Source organism: Nycticebus coucang, chromosome 1, assembly GCF_027406575.1.
Source record: "Nycticebus coucang isolate mNycCou1 chromosome 1, mNycCou1.pri, whole genome shotgun sequence".
NCBI lineage: Eukaryota > Metazoa > Chordata > Mammalia > Primates > Lorisidae > Nycticebus > Nycticebus coucang.
In genome coordinates, this window is record NC_069780.1 from 4,004,616 (window position 1) to 4,022,108 (window position 17,493).

The following is a 17,493-nucleotide window of genomic DNA, read 5'->3' on the forward strand; positions in this document are numbered from 1 at the left end:
TTCTTTTATAAAAAGTACCCCCATTAATTTGACCTTTTCAATCCCCTCAAAACATAAACTACATCTACAAACTTTTACAAAGAGATGACCAAAATACAGAGAATATTTTATAAAATTCTGTAATGAATATTTTGTAAATAAAGGTGCTACATTTAGCTACATTTTCCTCTTTCCCTCATGTGTGGTGACTTTAGGGGCAACTTTTGGAGTACAGTGCATAGTTCCCGCTACCTGAAATTCACTGAGACCTATGGTAAACCTCAACATTCAGGTCTCTGCTTCAATCTGTCACTCCCATGTCCCTACGAACAAGAGGAACAAGAGTCCTTCCCTCAGTGTAGTCTGCCTCATCACCTTGGTTTTATTATTTTGTAGCACTAATGACTATATAAGTTGCATTATTTTCCTATCTAACTGTGTACTGCCAATCTTTCCAACTAAAGTACAAACGCCATGACAGCAGGAATTTCACCTAACTTTTTGCAGTACTTCAAGCCAAGAGCAGTGCCGCACACCTAGAAGGCAGTCAATAAATACTTGTTGAATGAATATCACATCACCAAAGATAATGACCTTTGCCAAGTCCTTTATCTAAGTATACTGAAAGACTTCCCTCTGCCTTCCCTATTTTTTCATCCCCTAGAACAATGGTTCTCAACCTGTGGATCGCAACCCACAGAAACTGTATTAAGGGGTCGCAGAATTAGGAAGGTTGAGAATCACTGCCCTGTAAGCTTTTCGGACAATAGAATATATCTATAGCAGTATAGCTTTTCACTTTGAGGGTACCATTGCAATGAATGAAAATGTGTATCAGTTTGGCATATGTCCTTTCTGAAACTAGAAAAACAGTAAATACTACAGGTATTCTTGTTGTGACAGAGATTTTCTTATATTTTTAATCCAGCTCAGCTCAGATTTTATGTGAATTCTGTTTTATAGAGATAACAATGCCCTCCAAAAAATACCAGAGAAGAGCTTATTGTCTCTATATGCGCTGATTATGGAACAAACTGAATTTGAATTACAAAACAAAATAATAATATAGGAGGAAAAGTTCTGTCCAAATTACATAAACTTTGAAAAAAATTATGATAGGCAATAAAATCTCCCCATCAGAAATTTTTTAGAAAACACCAGCCAATTCAAATGTCTGCTACCATTTGGCACTTCATCTTTACTCACTTAGAGATTTTTATACGTAATGTCTCAGAGCAGTGGTTCTCAACTTTAGTCATATATGAGACTCGTGTACAAAAACAAAATACTAATGCCTGGGACACACCCTCAGAGATTCTGATTTCATCATTCTGAGGTATGGCATGAGCACAGATATTTTTAAAAGCTCCCCAGATGATACAAGGTCAAGGTTAAACTACTACTTAAAAGATAAAAATTAATAGCTCCATTATGAAAGTAGTTTATCATACAATGATATGAGTAACATCTTAAAGTTAGTCATTCTATCATCAGCTTTCTGTTTATATCAAAAATTACCATTTTTATATAATAAATTTTATATATAATATTTATATATAACACCATTTTATATAAGATAAAAGCTATTTGAAAAGGTCTTTCCCATGCTTTCTCTCAGCTATCAAACAAATATCAAAATATCTATAATGTGCTCAAGAGTATGCTAGGCACAGAATAATTAAACTGAATCCCTATACTATTATAATCAAGCAATTGCCTCTACTTTTCAGATGTCCCCACCTCAACCACCACTATGATCACCCTCTCCTTTCCATCACAGGTTGAACTTACATATTCCAAAGTACAAAAGATACGACCTCACAAGTTAATCAATTGCTCAAATGGTGTTGTGTGGAGGGAGTTGTGTGATTCTTTTATCACTGCATTACTAAATATAGTTAGGCTCTCACCCTAACTGAAGTCCTACTTAATATAGGAGAAAAATCAGAGTTTGGAAAAGCTGACACAGATAAAACTGGGGGACGGAAAACTAGAAAGGAAGAACTGGGAAAAGAACGACCAGGAAGCTGCAAACAACTACAGGAACTCAGACTGGAGTCTGAGCACATCAAGGTCCAAACAGCCAGAGGAGAAAAGGTTTCACAGAACATACGAAGTATTTGGTAAAGAATCCAGAAAGACTACATGTAAAAGCAGAACTATTCTAACTTAGGAGCACAGGCTACTAGGAACATGCTGTAATAGTGCTTCAAAAAAAGCTCAAAAGGACAAAGCTAATTCTCAAGTAACCCTGCTGCTAACCAAAAATAAATTCAATACTCTTTAAAAAGAGGACAACAAAACTCAGACAATGTAATATTCATATGACATGGTCCAATGTCTAATAAAAATTACTAGACTTGCAAAGGAAAACATGTATTCCATAACTAGGAAGAAAAAAGGCAAGTAGAAATAGAACTTCAAATGACAAATACAAAAATTAGCAAACAAGGACTTTAAACAAAATGTGAAATAAAAAGAGAGATGAAATCTATAAAAGTAAAGAATCAAATGGAATTTCCAGAGCTGAAAAATACAATATTTGAAATAAATTCACTGGATGACCTGTAACATCTGATTAGTTACTGAAAATAATAATAGACCAGTGAACATGAAGGCTGCAGTAGAAATTATCCAACCCAAAGCACAAAGAAAAAAAGGGCAAAAAACAGGGGTAACATTATTTTGGGACAACATCAAATAATCTAACAGTGTGTAAATGAAATTCCAGGAAAAGAAATGGAGAAAAGTAGAAAAAATACTTAATAAGAAATGACTAAAAATTGGGTGGCGCCTGTGGCTCAGTGAGTAGGGCGCCGGCCCCATATGCCGAGGGTGGCGGGTTCAAACCCGGCCCTGGCCAAAACTGCAACAACAAAAAAATAGCCGGGCGTTGTGGCGGGCGCCTGTAGTCCCAGCTACTCGGGAGGCTGAGGCAAGAGAATCGCGTAAGCCCAGGAGTTGGAGGTTGCTGTGAGCTGTGTGAGGCCACGGCACTCTACCGAGGGCCATAAAGTGAGACTCTGTCTCTACAAAAAAAAAAAAAAGAAATGACTAAAAATTATCTAAATTGGACAGAAAAATATAAACTTACTTATCTAAAAAGTTCAACAAACCCCAAGAGAAACACAAAGAAAAGTACACCAAGATGTATCACATGAAAATATTGAAAACCAATAAAGAAAAAAAATATTCAAAATATCCAGGAGAAAAGAGATATCATGTACAGAGGAAGAAAGATGAAAATAATTGCTGACTTCTCATTAGAAAGAATATGTCAGAAGACAAAGGAAAAACACTTGTAAAGTATTAAAAGAAAAATCTATCAACTAAGAATTCAATACGCAGTACATTTAAATTACACTTCCAAACAAAGAGGAAACAGATACTTTCAGAAAAATCTGGGGGAATTTGTTGTCAACAGGCACTACAAAAAAATTTAAAGTATATTCTTCAATGAATAGACAAACTGGAACACTAAAAATACTCACAAAAGAAACCAAGTAGCCAAATTAATCTGGAACAAGAACAAAGCTAGTGGCATCACACTACCTGATTTATCAGAAATCAAAACCGCACAGCACCAGCATAAAAACAGCATGGTACTATCATAAAAACATAGACCAACGAAACAGAATAAAAAGCCCAGAAATAAATTCCCACTTTTTTTTTTTTTTTTTGCAGTTTTTGGCCCAGGCTGGGTTTGAACCCGCCACCTCCAGCATGTGGGGCCGGCGCACTACCCCTTTGAGCCACAGGTGCCAGCCCCCTTCCCCCCCCCCTTTTTTTAATTTCCACATTTTTACATCCAGCTCATTTTCAACAAAAATGTCAAGAAGACATCACAGTCACTTCAATAAAGTGATGTTCGGAGAATTAGATATTTACGGGCAGAAGAACGAAATTAGACCCTTATCTCACACCAAACACAAAAATCAACTTAAGATAGATAAAGACTTACACCTAAGGCCTAAACCATAAAACTACTAGAGGAAAAAAGATGCATGACACTAATTGGACAATGACTTTCTTGGAAATGACCCTAAAAGCACGGGCAACAAAAGCAAAAATAGATAAATGGAATTACATCAAGCTAAGACACTTCTGTATAGCCAAGGAATCAATCAACAAAGTGAAGACACAACCTATGGAATTGGAGAAAATGTTTACAAACATACATCTAATAAGAGGCTAATACCTAAATATAGATGATGTTAACTCAATAGCAGGAAAACAGCCTGAATAGACATTTCTCAAAGAAAACATACACAAGGTCAGTGGGTATATGAAAAAATGATCAGCACTAATCATCAAGGACATGCAAGTTAACATCACAATGAGGTATTAACCTATTAGAATGGGTATAATCAAAAAGATGAAAATTAACAAATGCTAGTGAGGATGTGGAGAAAAGAAAACCACTGTACACTGATAAAGGGAAAGCATATTTATACAGCCATTATGGACAACAGTACAGAGGTTCTTCAAAACATTACAAATAAAACTACCTTGTGACCCAGCAATCCCACTTCTGGGTATATATCCAAGGAAATGAAATCATTACTTTGAAGAGAGATCTACACTTCCATTCATGTTCACTGCAGCATTTGTTCACAACAGCCAAGACAGGGAATCAGAGTATCCATCCATAGATAAATGGGTAAAGAAAGTATATTATCTATACAAAACAGAATACCACTTAGCCTTTAAAAAAAAGAAGAAGAAGAAGGAAATCCTGTCATTTGCAACATGGAGGAACTCAGAGAACATTATGCTCAGTAAAGCCAGCCAGTCACAGAGAGACAGATGTGGCGTGACCTCCCTAACACATGGAATCTGATAAAGTCGAACTACTTTATAGAAGTAGACAGTAGAGTAGTTATCAGGGAATGGGAGAGAAGGTAGGGGATGAATTGGGAAGATGTTGGTCAAAGAATACAAAATTTCAGTTAAACAAGAATATGCTCAAGACAACTATTTACAACATGGTAACTCAGTTTATAACCATGTATTATATACATTTGAAAATTGCTAACAAAGTATAAGATTTTTAAGTGATCTCACCACAAATAAGTATGTAACGTAGTACATGTTAATTAGCTCAATTTAGCCATTCCACAATACATATTTCAAAACATCATGTTGTACGCTATACAATATTTGTCAATTAAAAGTTAAAATAAATATGCCAAACTGAAAATGTACAAAAAAATTTTTAAGTACTCAATCTAATAAAAGGTATGAACGAAGGAAAAAAGGAAATAACAAATGAGACAAATAGAAAACAATTACCAAAATGACAGACTTAAACATAAAATACTGCTAAAAAACATTTATATTAAATGAAAACGAAGTAAATATCCCCCATTAAAAGGCAAAGACTGACAGTGTGGATAAAAAAGCAAAGGCAATCACTAGAGAAACACACTTTAAAGATAAAGACAGAGGTAGGTTAAAAAGCATGGAAAAAGATACGCCATGCAAGCATCAGTTGTAGCAATGCCAATGGAGCTGTTATTAATATCAAATAATCGACACTTCAGGCACAACAATGAATATTAATGAAACTAAAGAGAGGCATTTCATAATGAAAGGATGAATTTAGCAAGGAAACATAATAATTTGAAATGTGTATATACCTCGTAACAAAGCTCCACAACACAGGCAGCAAGGACAGACAAATCAGAAAGAAGAATGGGCCTCTCCACAGTTAGGGTGGGGATTTCAACCTTCACTCTCAGTACTGACAGAAAATCAGTAAGGATAGAAAAGACCTTAACATCATTAACTAACACAATTTAATTGACATTTATGGACACTCAATCCGACAACAAGAGACCATACTCCTTTTAAATGTCCATGGAATATTCACCAGAACAGACCATACTTGGGAGTCATAAGACAAGCTTCAATACATTTTTAAAAACCGAAATCAGAGCAGACTGTGTCCCCTGACCACACATAATTAAACTGGAAGTTTGTAATATCCTGACAGATTTAGAAATGAAATAACCAATCTTTAATTTTTATTTTTTTAAGCCCTAAGCTTGCTTCTCTAGAAATAATCAACTTAGAAATAACCCATACAGCCTTTCTCAAAAAGGATTCCTTATCACAAAATAATGAATGACTACTTTTTTGATTCTCTCAAAAATGGCATACGAATAGTACCAACATGCAAAGCACAGGAGAGAACAGAATGTGTAATCACCTCAGGCAGTTCTTCCATGAAAACCCACGTAAGAAAAGCGAAAAGGGTCCGGGCACAGTAGCTCAAGCCTGTAATCCCAGCACTCTGGGAGGCTGAGGCCAGTGGATTGCCTGAGCTCACAGGTTCAAGTCCAGCCTGAGCAAGAGCGAGACCCTGTCTCTAAAAATAGCCGGGCATTGTGGCAGGCACCTGTAGTCCCAACTACCCTGGAGGCTGAGGCAAGATAATCGCTTGAGCACAGGAGTTTGAGCTTGCTGTGAGCTGTGATGCCAAGACACTCAACTGAGGGCAACGAAGTGAGACTCTGACTCAGAAAAAAAAAAAAAGCAGAAGTAGTCAAAGGAGAAACCATAGGGAAATCAGAAAACATTTAGAACTAAATGCTAATAAAAATATAACACATAAAAATGTGTGGTATACAGCTACAGCAGTACATACAGGGACATTGATAGCTTTTAATCTTAAGGGTAGAAGAGTTTCAAATAATAACCTAAGTTTCCACATAAAGAAGCTAAGGAAAAAAAGAATAAATTAAATCCAATGTAAGAGTGGAAAGAGTAAGAGCGGAAATCAATGCAGCAGAAAATGAACAAGATAGAAAAAAATCAGTAGTATAAAATGATAATCAACTGAAAATATATCAAAAAAAAAAAGAGAAGAAAACACAAATTGCTAGCCAGTATCAGGAATGAAAGAGACAGCACTAATACAGATCCTCCATCATTTAAACAGTACAGAGCTATTTTGAACAACTTTCTATTAATTCCTTCAACAGCTTAGAATTAGACAAAATCCTTATAAGGAACAAATTATCAAAACAGCAGAGAAAAATCTAAATCATCTTCTATCTACTAAAGAAATTCAATTTTTAGTTAAAAACCTTCCCACAAACAAAACTCTTAAGTGCAGATGGCTTCAGTGGTCCATTCAATCAAACAACCAATGATCCAAAAATGTTCAGAAAAAGGAGAAGTATATATTCCCAATCACTTTATGAGGCTAATATTTCCATGATTAAAAAAAAAATGGTCAAAGAAAAGAAAACTAAAAACCAGTTGACATTGTGAAGAACAATAATCTTTATAAGATATAAGTCAAATTTAGCCACCTACAGAAGGGGTGATACATGATAACCAAGTGGAGTTTATCTTACGAATACAAAGTTGGCTTAAATTACAAAAGTCAACTAATATTCTTACTCATCCCTGATTAAATTCTTTTTTAAAGTCCAATGATATAATTCAAACAGTAACAGAATAAGGAAGGATAGGCAAAACCGTCTCAAAAGATGCAGATAAAAGAACCTGGCAGAATTCAATACCCTTTGATAATAAATCTTTTCGTGAACTAGGAATAAAAGGGAACATCCTCAACCAGAGAAGAATTAAGAAAAAAGTTCAGGTATCATTACACTTAACGATGAAAGACAGTATTTTCCCTCCTAAGATCAAGAACAGGCATGGATGTCCAATTACGTTCCACATTTTACTCAAGGTCCTACCCAGAGAATTGAAAGGTATAACAATGAGCAGGAGAGGTTAGAAACTGACTTTATTTGTATACGTGAAATATATATAAGAACATAGAAAATCCTAAGAGCTACCTAATTAATTTAATAAGCCTACAGGATACAAGAGCAACATGCAGTAACAATCATACAATTAAAAAGATTTAGCATATAGTAATATCAAAAACAGAAAATAGAGACAAATTTAACAAAGTATTTGCAAGACCCAAATAGTGAAAACTACCCAGCAGTACAGAACGAAATTAACAAAAATGTAAGTAAATATATGTGTATATGTCTACCATAGTCTCTGTGAGCCAATATTATATGAAATATACAAAACACATTTCTAAGTTTGCTAGAAAGCCATCAGTTTGTAACCTTTGCTGTAGATGCTCTAAATTTTATCCTTGGAACAAACAAGACCACCAGAAAACTACTTACACTACATTATTTTGTTTAACTGAATCACATTTTATGAGTAAAACCTGGGGTTAAACTCTCTGTAGAAACAATTTGAAGCTTATCATTAATCTATAATGCACAGATTATCTAGCATGCGGCACCTCCATTATAAGAATCCAATAAGAAATTTTTCTCAGACCTAAATTTCAGGAAATTTAAGTTCCCCAAATCATCTAATATGCCTATGGAACTACATAATTTAGCACTGATTACTGGTAAATTTGATCTCAGTTTAATAACTTCATACTGAATATGCTTTTCTGTATACTACTTTTCCTACTGGTCTTATTTTACTAATTTTGCTTTTATATTCTTATTTTTTATAGTATATTCCCTTATAAAATACTTCAAATCTTTTTGGAGAATGAAGTATTTTTACATACATTATTTTTTTAATTTAAAGAGAGCCCAGATCCTTCTATTAAAAAATTTATCATTTAGGCAGCACCTGTGGCTCAAAGGAGTAGGGTGCCGGCCCCATATGCTGGAGGTGGTGGGTTCAAACCCAGCCCTGGCCAAAAACTGCAAAAAAAAAAAATTTATCATTTAAATAAGGACATAATATGGACTGTAAAATTATTTAAATGTGTGTGGTCTCAAATTACTTTTTCAAAGCACAAAAGGGTAAGATACAATAATAAATGCGAAAGGAAGACTAGGGAGAGAAAACCCTAAAGAAGAATCTAAGAAGGACTATGTATAATGAAGACCAAGAAGAGGGCGGCAGGTAAGCAACAGGAGCAATCATAGGCATTAGGATACAATGTAAATGCAAACAGTTTGATTGAGTACTAAGATAAAATGAATGGATAGGATGGAGTCAAATAACGTACAGTTCAAATGTCAAACTGAGCTTGAATTTGATTCTTAAATGTAAAATAACACAGAACAGTTTATGAAGTTTCTGAAATATACAGAAGATATAAACCCTCACCTCAAACTTTTTGTTAGAAGTTACTGAAGCTACTACCTTAAGAAACCTTGTTACAGAACTGTATATTTAGAGGAAGTTAGGGAGAAATTATATGGTACAACCTCATTTTAGAGACTATAAAACTCAGAAATAAAATAAAACTTACAGCCTTTCAAATGATATACAAAGATTATTATAATCCCCGAAACACCAACCTACTGATCACCTGTGTTGATTTCACAACTGAGTGACTTTTAGAGCGTCTTCCCTCTAAATACATACTTAAAGCCAAGAAGAATTCAAAAACATTCCTGAGGGGAGGAGAGGGAAGAGGATGGGATTTCCTTCACAGTGTAAGAATTCAAATTAAAGTGAAAAGTATTTAATATGCTCAAAATACAATGGTAAGTCATTGATGACACCAACAGGAATAAAGCTATTCACAGAAAATCAGATTACAGCACAAAAAACACAAAGCAGTGAAAAAGAAAGCCCATTAAATACAGCCCACAAATACATAAAATCAGTATCAACATAATTCAGCATTCTTATTTATCTAAAAGATACATTCTTCTATAATTCATAAATACTTATGAAATAATGATCCTGCTGTTAAGATTTTAAAAAATGATACATGTAGGGCTCAATCTTAATATTCTGGCCATCTAATTAAATGACGTTTTACTGAAGAAAGTACCTTTCCATCCAATGTTATCTCCCTTTTTTCCAGAGAGAAAACTAAAAACAAAAGGAAAGAGAAATTGGGAAAGATATTTTGAAAAAATAACAAAATACTGTACAAATGTGACACAAAATCTTGAAAACCTTCCAGTATGTGTGACTATTTAAACACGGCATGAGTTTTCGAAAAATCTTAACTAGCATTTGCTTATAAAATACAAGAATTTAGAAACTACTTCTCAAATTTATTTAAACACATTACGTAAATATATACTGGTGTTATAGTCTAATGACAAGGCATAATTTAAAATGCAGAATATGTGATAAGATGTAAGGAAGTGGCATTAGGACAAATTCAAAGTTAGAACTAGCTATGGGTAAACATTACTTAGATAAATGAATAATAAATAAGCTCAACAAAGGAAAAGGTCTGTGAAATCAAGGAGTTAGGCTGGCAGCAATACCTAAAAACAAGTAGAGAATCAACACCTAGACAATCTGTAGCATTAGAAAGGTATCATGGTGAGCTAGGCAGCAGATATCAGAACTGAGAGAAAGAGGCTAACTGACCAAAGGTCAGAGACTAAAAAAGGAATTTATGCAACACAGAACACCCAATACAGTTTAACATTTGCCTAACCCTATTTCTCAATACACCAGTTTCTGGGAATTTGGGAATGATGAAGAGTTGAAATTTGAGAATTAGAAAGACAGAGATGTGCAGATGTTACTAACACTTCCCTTTTCCGATGAAAATATTATTTATTCCAATGCCTTCAGTAAATTGTACATATAAACATACACATTTACATAAATATAAACAAAGAAGAGATATAAAGTAAAATTTTGAGGCTGGGCTTTGTGGCTCACTCCCATAATGCTAATATCTTAGGAAGCTGAGGTGGAAGGATCCCTAAAGGCCAGGAGTTCCAGACTAGACTGAGCAACATAGCAAGAACTTCCCTAACGAAAAACAAAAAACAAATAAATAAAACATTAGTGAGAAGAGGTGGTGAGTACCTGCAGACCCAGTAGGGTGACTGAGGCAAAGGATATCTTGAGCCAAGGGGGTTGAAAAGCAATTAGTTACGATGGTGCCACTATACTTCAACCTGAGCAAAAGAGCAAGAGTCTGTCTCTAAAAATAAATAAAGTTTTTAATGGCTCCATTTTGCTATTATAAAAAGAAATTTGAAATTAATGGTATAGGTTTTGAATAAATAAAGAAACACATTATCTGAATCTTCTTTTCATTTGTACGGACAACATAAAATAGAACTAGTCTCAGAGAAAGAACTTCTCTTGAATAGATGAAAATCAAAAGTGACAAGATAGAAAAACCTATAGCTTACGGAAATGAAAAGTATTCAAATTCGACAAATACTTACAAATTTGTTTCATTTGCCAAAACAAGTAAACAATTATAATTTATTAACTCAATTCACAATCATTCAGTAGAACTACAATAAAAGATTTGATAGAATTTATAAACCCATTTCAGTTTTCAATTATTCTTTTTATCAATATCAAAACATTGTTACCACTTAATGTTTTTCTCCAAGCCAAAAAAAAAAATCTACTTATTTCTATCTTCTCTTTTCACTTACTACGTCACTTGGGAATCTTTAAATTCCTTATTATAAATCTTCTCTATTTATAATGTATGTATAAGTTATAAACTTATAATCTTAAAGCAGTAACTGTAGTTGAAGAACAGTGACCTAGACAAGTATGTCAAAGCGATTAGAGAACTGGGAACTATGTGATGAATTAATACATTTGATAAAATGGTTAAAAGAATACATTTGGATCAAGCAGACTTAACTCTAAATCTTAGTCTTGCCCCTCACTAACTATAAACGTGGGCAATACACTGTAAACTAGCAGTTTTTCAAATGTGATCCAGGGGAATTTATGAGGATCTCTAAGACTCTCTCAGTCTGTGAGGTCAAAATTACTTTTCTAATACTAAGATGGTTATTTGCATGTTTCACTGTGTTGACACTCCATACTGATGATACAAAAGCAATTTTGTGTAAAATTTCTGGCTTTGTAACACTAATCAAGACCCTGAAACCAATATGTATTAGTTGGTAACTGTCATATTCTTCTCTGCTATGTACTCACAATATTCAAATATTTTAAAAAGGAGAAAGCCCATTTCCTATAAAAAGCATCAATTTTTAAAAATTTTCAATCTTTTTAATATTCTATATGATATACTAGAAAAGGACTTCTGCTGTATACCTAAATATGGTAGTTGTAAAAAACAAAAAAAAACACTTACGCAATTATGAGCTGAACCAGTTACTTATGCAAGTGTGAGCTGAGCCAGTTACTGTTTCATGGAACACCTTTTTTTTTTGGCCGGGGCTGGGTTTGAACCCACCATCTCCAGTATATGGGGCCAGCTCCCTACTACTTTGAGCCACAGGCGCTGCCCAGAATACCATTTTTTTCTTAAGACATGCTATGGCTGGCAGACATTTTCTCGAAAAACAATGAAGAGAGCCTGTCATTTCAAGAAAAACAATTCACATTCTTTGTCATAAACAATAAAATTCAAGCTTTAAACCAAAAATTTTGGAAAATATATCTGACATCATGGATGTAACAGCTTCCCAGGTTTTGACTTTTCTGAGATCAGCTGTGATATTAGGATGTGTGAAATTTCTTTTTCTATTGCAGAATAAAAGGAACCAGTACATTCCAAATGGCCAATGTATGATGTTACAAAACATGCATGGTTTTGATACACTGAAAGTACACAATAAACCAATGAAACCTGTGAATTTTAATCTAACAAAATACAGAAACTTCACTGATAATGTTTCAGATTCCATAGAGACTTCAACTAACATTTAAGAAACTAACCCTTGTAGTTTAGGAGTGATATCAAAGAACATCCACGATTGTTTGAAAGCGCTATTAAAATATTCTTCCTTTGTTTATCCACATTATCAGCATTACATTAGACTGTCGTCAGAAACATCAACCAAAACTAATGTATTGCAGAAGACTGAATATAAAAGCATATATAATGGGTGCGGTGACATGCACCTGTAGTCTCACATGTTTGGGAGACTGAGATAGGAGGATTATTTGAGTCCTTTGAGGCTCCAATGTGCTATGATCACACACCTTTGAGTAGCCACTGCACTCTAGCCAAGGCAACGCAGTGAGACCCTATCTCTTCAAAAAAGAAAAAAAAAAGTGAAAGAGAGAGAAATAAAGAAAACAATATATATAAAATGAGAGTCTAGTTACCTTCTGTTAACCCATACTTTAAAGAAAACTACAAAAATGTAAAACAACGTCACTCATCTCACTAGTTTACCTTTTGGAAAATTGTTTTTTGAATACAAGTATATTAACATGGTAACGGGTTTGTTATTCATTATTATAAATGAATAAACATGTAAATTTTTTTAAATTTTCTGATTTTTAATTTCAATTATGATAAATATGGATAGACATAAATTTCATAAACAAAACTCAATTTTGAGTCAATTTTTCAGAGTGAAAAAGAGTCCTAAGACCATAAAAAAAAAAAAAACTTCGAAAATTTGCTCTTAAGGCTCAAATTTTCATCTATCAATAAGAGATGGTGGCATAGTATTAATGAGGATCATCATCACCTTAAAAAATAACTAACAATTAAATGTTACTGATGTGCTATAAATGCTGTGCTAAACGTTTATAGAGATTACCTCATTCCTTACCATCCTTTACAAAGTGGATTCCTACCTCCCCACAAAATCACTGAGTTAAATAAAATGACACTTCAAGCATTTGGCACAGTTCCTCTATATGTAGTAACATAAATATTCAATAAATAGCAGCTAATGTGCTTCTCTATTGACACCATAAAACTACGTGTCCACGGCATCCTACTTATGAAGTCATACCCAGAAAGTTAGAAGTTCAATTCCATCTAAGACCAAATTATTAATGGCCAATATTAATTCGACCAATCATGAAACCAAAAATTACCACCTCACAGACATTTGACACTTATGAACAACTTGTGAAAAGCCTTTGGCTTGGTAAATGTGGAAACTATATACTAAACAAAACCAATGCTTAACAGGATTTTGATGCTCATCAACGATGGAGTATCTACACTTCATGTAATAATGAGCTTTTGTCAAGTTTCAGAACAAAGGCCCCTCACAACTCAGAACGAGTAAACTGCCGATGCCGTAGCTTGTATATGCAGATAATAAGTGATGTAGGCCTCTTCTAATTCATGCTCCACAGCATGCACTAATTAACTAGACTAAGATGGATCACTGTGAGACTAGCAGCATACTGAACAACCCTGCCTTTACTTTCATATAAGAGTTAATAGATTAATTAACATAATTCTAGTTAAACTACCTTTTTGTAAGCTATTTGGAGCCTCCATATCTCATTAAAACATCAGTCTTCTGTACAAGGATTATCAGCTAACGTAAGTATGTCTTACACTATTACCCCAAGCGTTCCGCCAAAGTCAGTATATGAAAGTAATGTTGTAACTTGTCACACTCTTAGAAGAAATTGGACTTTCAAATAAGAGAATTCATACTGCAAAATATGTATGTGATTATACCTAATCTAAATCTAAGATGCTCCAAAATCCAAAATGTTTTGAGCATTTACATGACACCACAAGTATAAAATTCTACACCTGACCTTATGTAATGGCTCACAATCAAATGCAGTTAAAACTTTGTTTCGTGTACAAAAGAATTAAGAATATTGTAAACCTTCAGGGTATGTATATAAAATGTATATGAAACATATATTTCATATTTAGACCTGAGTCCCATCCCTAAGATATCTCTTATGTATATGCAAATACTTCAAAATCTGAAAAAAATCCAAAACCCCAAAACACTTCTGGTCACAAGGAGTTTTAATATGGGATCCTCAACCTGTAGTAAGAACGTGCAAGAGTATGTGGGGTAGGAGGAAGTGTGAAGAGTCTATGTAAGCACATTATCTGAGGGTGTATGTTGTACGTACATATAGTACATATATATACACACACAGTTTTAAAGATGAAAACAGGAGCCAGAAGATATTCTTGACAGCCCCACTTTCATAAATAAATACAACTAAGAGATATGCATTTCTAAAACTGCTAAAACTGGTCCAATGACAAATAATAAAACTAGACTACGTAAAAATTGTTGTTTTCATGATTTCTCTGTTTTCAGCAGCCAAGTTTCACCATGTTGTCCAGGCTGGTCTCAATCTCCTGGGCTCAAAGCAATCCTCCCACCTCAGCCTTCCAAGTGGCTGGGATTATAGGCACATGACACCACCCTGGACTTGCTTTAAGTTCTCATATAAAAATGCCTATTAGCTGGGCATGGTAACACATACCTATAGTCCTGCCCATAGTCCTAGCTACTCAGGAGGCTGAGATGGGTGGGAGGATTGCTCAAGCTCAGGCATTCAAGGCTGCAATGAGCTATGATCTTGCCACTGCATGCTAGCCTGGGTGACAGAGTGAGACCTTGTCTCTTTAAAAAAGGATTAAAACAAAATTTTTAAAGGCCTATAAACCTCAAGTTTATATATATACTTCTTGATCATGTAAAATGTGGTTATACAAAGAAACCAAAATTTGGAAGACTTTTTTCTTCCTACTAATCTTTCTTCTGTATTAAGATCCATTATTACATGTAGCATACAGGAAAATCATCAAAATTCTATTACACTTATGTCTCAGGAAAAATAACATAAACAGAACAAGAGAAATTTATATGGGCTCTCAGCCTTATTTTCTACCATCTGTATTTGGCTACCTTCCTGAGCATTAATTCCTTTTATGGAAGGTAAGCAAAAAGAACAGCAACACTCTGACTACTATGCTTTGGAGAAGAAAATTACTGACTGTGTTATTTGAATCATTTAAATGACGAAGTCATTCTATTTAATCCATTACGCTGGACTGTTGAAAGAAATGATGTAAAATCAACCTTTTCTTGTTTTATTGTAATTTTTTTTTTTTTTTTGGAGTCTCACTTTGTCACCCTGGGTAGAGTACTATGGCATCATATCTCCAACTCTTAGGCTCAAGCAATTCCCTTGCCTCAGCCTCCCAAGTAGCTGGGACTACAAGCTCCTGTCATAATGGGCTAGTTTTTTTAAGAGATGGGTCTCACTCTTGCTCAGGCACATCTCAAACTCCGAAACTCAGGTGATCCACCTTCCTTGGCCTTCCATGGGGCTAGGATTACACGCATGAGACAGGCTCCCAGCCCTTTATTATACACTTTAGATACAACATTTTACTTAAGATATTAAAGATCTAAAATTCAACATAAAAACATGGAGATATATACGTTTATAAATAAGCAATCACAGTTTAAAAGGTAAACCACAGCATTATGAGAATTAACCTGCACTATATTCACTAATGATACTGATTTCAAGTTTCTTTTTACTAACATTTAATATGAGCACTTTTTAAAAAATTGATTCAAAAGACCAAGTTACAAAGTCTGAAAAAAATAGAAGTCCAATGTTAATTTAATGTAAATAAGCAGAATCTACATAAAATCCCTGTGTTCGGAAAAACAGAATCACAAAGGTGACATTACAGTGATAAATTTGACATCACTCGATAATAAAACTATCAGTGTGGTGTGCAGATGAATTTCATTATCCGTTATTGGACATTTATTTGAGGAGTTAAATGTTTGAAAAAAGATGAACATATTTTTCTGGAAAGCTCATTACGTAACACCTGTCTATTAACTTGCAATAAGAGGTGCTTTAGAAAATGGTAAATTTAGTTTCAGAGTTAGCAAATTTATTCTTTGCAATTTTATTTTTAGCATTAGGTCATAAGTACTTATAATTTTGGAAAAGAAGCCCTTTTTTACTTCTTGGAAAATTTTCATATCTAGTCTACCAATTGTTGACAAATATTTAATTAAATAAAATAAAATTTTAAATAAAGAAAAGAATTACTCATTTATTGTGGTTTAATGCAACAGGTATATAGAAACTGAATGAAGATAGACTGAAAATTCAGATAAACAATTAAAACTTCTGAATTGTTTTTAATAACTAGTAACAATGAGTAAATTTAGCAATGCAAAATCCTAACATCACACAAAACAAATCTAACAAAAATAATGAAAAGCCAATTGTTGAGACAGCATTTTAAAAATCTACAGTTAAGAGCACAAAACTATGCTAAAATAAGTTTTTCCCCAGAAAATAAATAGGACTTGTAAAATCTGTTACATGCTAAAAATGTAAAAGGAAAAACTGTCAAATATTTATCAATATCAAATACTTCTTTAACATCCAAAGCAACAATATTTTAAAAAGTGAATCTAAACATATTGCTAGAACTTTACAATCTAATTAGACTTGTTTAAACTGAGCCACTAAAAAGTCATGGGACCACCCACAATTACTAAAGTCCCTTGATGAAATTATATACCACTATTTATAAGTAAATAATTTCACCATAGCATCTTTAAGGAAATTCACTAATAGTCTCGAAGAAAAAAAATTTTTTTAATGGAAAAGAGTAAAAATTAACCACAATTCAACTCAGACAACAGCTCTTAGGAAAGAAAGGAAAAGCAGGTTGGCAGGTGTCTGCAAGGAGGTAGATAATACAATGGAATCAGTTTTCATTCTGCAGAACAACCAGGAGACTTGCTGCAATGTCAGCTCCAAGCACACACGGAGGGACTCCAGAAAACACTCATTGATCATGCAGCA

The 17,493-nt window shown here is 33.9% G+C and overlaps 1 protein-coding gene across 5 annotated transcripts in view; it reads right to left on the reverse strand.

Annotated features, from left to right (window-relative positions):
* The window catches only part of ANKRD17 (ankyrin repeat domain 17), a 150,622-nt gene that overhangs the window by 95,054 nt on the left and 38,075 nt on the right, over positions 1-17,493 (reverse strand). The gene's annotated exons all lie outside the window — the stretch shown is intronic.